The following is a 4,699-nucleotide window of genomic DNA, read 5'->3' as shown; positions in this document are numbered from 1 at the left end:
GGAATTCTGGGAATTTTCTTTTGGTTTCAAAAAAGCAAAAATGAAACCCCCCAGATTTCCTGAGCTCCGAGAAGTGCCCAAAAATTGGGTTGAATTCTGCTTTTCCCCCGTTTTTAATGGATAAAATTCCACGTGGGAGGCGTGGCAGGAGCAGGGAATTGGGGATTGGGGATTGGAAACTGGGAATTGGGGATTGGGAACTGGGAATTGGGGATAGGGAACTGGGAATTGGGGATTGGGAACTGGGAATTGGGGATTGGAAACTGGGGATTGGGAATTAGGAACTGGGAATTAGGAGCTGGGAATTGGGAATTGGGGATTGGAAACTGGGAATTGGGGATTGGGAACTGGGAACTGGGGATTGGGGATTGGGAATTGGGGATTGGGGAGTGGGAATTGGGAACTGGGAATTGGGAGCAGGGACATTCCTGGGGAGTGCAAGTGACATCGGCTGTGTCCACCCCTGTCCATCCCTGTCCATCCCTGTCCATCCCTGTCCACCCCTGTCCATCCCTGTCCATCCCTGTCCATCCCCAGGACACTGCCCGGGCTCCTGGCTGACCACAGCCCCTGGCCGGGCCACCAGCAGTTCCTGGGAGCGGGCGGGAAGTGCCACTGTCACTGTCCCCTTCCTGCTGTCCCAAGGTGCCATTGTCACCTGTCCCCAAATTCCCACTGTCCCAAAGTACCATTGTCACCTGTCCCTTTCCTGCTGTCCCAAAGTGCCACTGTCACCTCTCCCCTTTCCCCCTTTCCAGATGTCCCAGGGTTCCATTGTCACCTGCATCCTGTCCTGCTGTCCCAAAGTGCCACTGTCACCTGTCCCTTCCCCTCTGTCCCAAGGTGCCACTGTCACCTGTCACCTGTCCCTTCCCCTCTGTCCCAAAGTGCCACTGTCACCTGTCACCTGTCCCTTCCCCTCTGTCCCAAGGTGCCATTGTCACCTGCCCCCTGTCCCGCTGTCCCCAGGTGTCACCAGCCCCTCAAACGCGCCCTGACCCCAAATTCCCGCCTGTCCCTTTGCTGGAACGTCCCCTGGGGACAGCGGGGGTGGCTTGGGAAGGGGTTTGGGATGATGGGGACGCGTCACTGTCCCTGTCCCTGGGGACCTGTCCTGGCACGGGGCTCACCCCGCTTCTCCCTGTCACAGGTGACAAGAGGGGACACCGTGGGCTCCGGGTGGCCGAGGCTGGGCTGGAGCGTGGAATTCCCAAAATTCCCACCCAGGGTGAGGCACCAACCCCTCCTCTCCCAAACCGGCACCTCCCGGGTCAGAGGGTCCAGGTGACAGCCAGGTGACATCCCAGGTGACAGCCAGGTGACAGCCAGGTGACAGCCAGGTGACATCCCAGGTGACATCCCAGGTGACATCCCAGGTGACATCCCAGGACGCTGCAAGGACACGGAGCCACTGCCACCAAGCCTGGAGGACGAGCCTGGAGCCACTGGGGTAGGAAGGAGAAATCCCAGAGCATCAAAAGGGTCGGAAGCTCCCAGCCTGTCCCAGCCCCGTGTTTGGGTGGGATTTTGTCCCTTTTTCTTCCAGGACCCCCCAGTCCCTGCAGAACTCCGTGTCCAGTGGGGGTTTCCTTCCCAAAATTGGGGTTTTCCTCTCCCAGCCCGGCAGAGGGAGGTGAGGGGGGTCCCGATGGCCCAGAGGGGACAATTCCTGTCCCTTTAGGGCTGAAGGGTGGGGACAGGGACAGCGATGTCCCACCTGAGCCTTTCCCCTCTCCTCATCCCAGCCTGGACCTGGGAACTGGCTCTGGTCCCTCTTCCTTTGGGGTGACCCTGATGGAGACAGGTGGGACAGGCTGGGGACAGGTGGGACAGGTTGGGGACAGGTTGGGGACAGACTGGGGACAGGTGGGACAGGCTGGGGACAGGTGGGACAGGTTGGGGACAGATTGGGGACAGGTGGGACACATTGGGGACAGGTGGGACAGGTTGGGGACAGGCTGGAGACACGTTGGGAACAGGTGGGACAGGTTGGAGACAGGTGGGACAGGTTGGGGACAGGTGGGACACATTGGGGACAGGTTGGGGACAGGTTGGGGACAGGTTGGAGACAGGTGGGACAGGTGGGACAGGCTGGGGACAGGCTGGGGACAGGTTGGGGACACATTAGGGACAGGTTTGGGACAGGTGGGACAGGTTGGGGACACATTAGGGACAGGTTGGGGACAGGTGGGACAGGTTGGGGACAGGTTGGGGACAGGTGGGACACATTGGGGACAGGTTGGGGACAGGTGAGACACATTGAGGACAGGCTGGGGACAGGTGAGACAGGCTGGGGACACATTGGGGACAGGTAGGACAGGTTGGGGACAGGTGGGACATGTTGGGGACAGGCTGGAGACACATTGGGGACAGGTGGGACAGGCTGGGGACAGTTTGGGGACAGGCTGGGGACAAGGCCAGGTTGCTCCAGCCCCAGCAGGTCCCCGCTGAGCCTCGTTCCAGCCCCACAATTCCCGTTTTTTCCATCTTTTAACCAAATTTCAGGGCAAACCCACAGCCCCGGCAGGCGGATCTCGGCAGAGTTTGGTGACTCCAGCTCTGTCCCCTCCACAGGGGACAGCTCCAAAATGCCACCAGACCTTTCTGGGTGACAAAGAGCCGTGACAAAGCTCGAAATCCCCAATCCCTCCCGCCTCCAAATATTGAGCTATACATTAAATTAGGGGCGGGAAAAAAAAAATTTAAAAAAAAAAAAAAAAAAACCACAAAAAAAACCCGCGAAATCAATAAAATCGATAAAAGCAGGGAAAGGCGAGCACGTCGGAGGGGAAGCGTGGCAGTTTGTTATGCTAACCGAGGGGGGCTCCGCTCGGGGGGACAAGTCGGAGAGGTCTGAAGAGCAAGGAGTTCACAGGCCCTCTCCTTTTGTCATGCTAAAAGTGCAACACAGAAAATATATACAGGCAGCTGCTCAATGGAGCGTGAAATACGAGTGATTTCTCCGCCGGCCCCGGGTAATGCGATGCAGCCCCGGGACAATGCCCGGCCGCCGCCTTTGTGCGCCACGGGAAACTTTTATTTTCATTTTTTTTTTCTTTTTTTTTTTTTTTTTTTTTTTAGGGGAGGGGGGGGGAACCAACGGCCAGCGGAGGTGGGAAGTGTCCCCCTGATGCCAGCGCGGTGTCCCCGGCGCGGAGCGCGGCTCGGCGCGCATGAAATGGAGCTGTCGCCTCCCGGGAGCGTTTTGGGGACGTTTTTGGGGACGTTCGGGGAGCCGCGGATCCGCGGTGTCCCGCGGCGGGCGCTGCCTTTGCTGATGCTAATCGGGAGCGGTGGAAAATCAGCCCTCAAAGCCGCCTTTGTGTCCCCGGGGGCGGCCGGGGGTGCTCCGAGCATCCATCTTCCACCTTCCCCTGGGCGTTTCGTGCCCCGGCCGAGCCCGAAGCGGCGCCCTGGGGGCTCCGAGGCTCCTGGGGCTCCGCGTTCCTCCCGGAGGAGCCGCCTTGGGCAGCGCCAGTGTAAAAAACTGGGAGGTTTTGGGGGTTTTTTTGGGGGGGTTTAGGGGCGCTCAGGGCGTGGAGGCAGCGAAGGTGATGGAGCGGGCGGCGTCCCCGGGGCTGGGCGGTTTTGGGGGAATTTGGGGTTTTTTTTTTTTTTTGGCACCGCATGCCGTCGGTGGAGAGGATGGCGTGGGGGGCACAGCGGGGGCCGCCCAGGGGAGGGGTTTTGGGGTGTCACCCCCCCAAAGGCGGGCACCCCGAGCCCTCGGGGGATGCTCCGGGCACGGGCGGAAGCGACATCTAGTGGGAAGCGCATCCCGTCGCCAGGGAGATCGATATCCATGGCAACCCCCGCGAGCGGCGGGGCCGCCTGGACCAGGGGCACCCCCGGGCCCTCGGGGCCACCCGGGATGGGCCGGGATTACCGCGCGTCCCGCCGGGGGGGGTCCTGGCACTGGGATGTGGGTGATGGAACGGGGATTTGGGTGATGGAACTGGGATTTGGGTGATGGAACTGGGATGTGGGTGATGGAACTGGGATTTGGGTGATGGAACTGGGATTTGGGTGATGATGGAGCTGGGATTTGGGTCCTGGCACTGGGATTTGGGTGATGAAACTGGGATTTGGGTCCTGGCACTGGGATTTGGGGCCTGGCACTGGGATTTGCAGCCTGGCATTGGGATTTGGGTGATGATGGAGCTGGGATTTGGGTCCTGGCACCGGGATTTGGGTCCTGGCACTGGGATTTGGGTCCTGGCACCGGGATTTGGGTCCTGGCACTGGGATTTGGGTCCTGGCACCGGGATTTGGGTCCTGGCACTGGGATTTGGGTCCTGGCACTGGGATTTGGGTGGTGGAACTGAGATTTGGTTTTATTCCTCATTATGCTGCTCTGCTTTGGTTGGTAATAAATTAAATTAATTTAATCAAAGTGGAGTCTGGTTTGTGTGGGCCAGCTTCGGTGGGTCCCTGGCGTTTGCCCAGGGCTATCCCAGGGCGGGGCCGGGGGCAGACACGCGGATGTGATTAATTACCGATATCACCGATCGATACGCGCGCGGCCGTGCGGGCTGGCGCCGCCGGGACTCGAACCCGCGGCCCCGCCGCTCCCGCGAGGCCGCGCCCGCGGAACCGCGCGCCGCGCACGGCCCGCCCCCCTCCCAACGCCGCCCTGTCATTGGTCAACAATCTGCCAGTCAAAGGGAATACGGGCGCGGATTGGTCGATTAAAGGGGCG

At 60.3% G+C, this 4,699-nt stretch overlaps 1 long non-coding RNA gene across 1 annotated transcript; it reads left to right on the top strand.

Moving 5' to 3' along the window:
- The first annotated feature begins 2,253 nt into the window (after positions 1–2,253).
- LOC128819418 (uncharacterized) lies at positions 2,254–2,936 on the top strand. Its single transcript, XR_008440696.1, has 2 exons — positions 2,254–2,311; positions 2,383–2,936. It is a non-coding gene; the product is annotated as an uncharacterized LOC128819418 (long non-coding RNA).
- Positions 2,937–4,699: the final 1,763 nt, after the last annotated feature.

The sequence above is a fragment of the Vidua macroura genome, chromosome 26 (genome assembly GCF_024509145.1).
Source record: "Vidua macroura isolate BioBank_ID:100142 chromosome 26, ASM2450914v1, whole genome shotgun sequence".
Taxonomy (NCBI): domain Eukaryota; kingdom Metazoa; phylum Chordata; class Aves; order Passeriformes; family Viduidae; genus Vidua; species Vidua macroura.
This window is presented reverse-complemented; position numbering and strand designations above follow the sequence as displayed.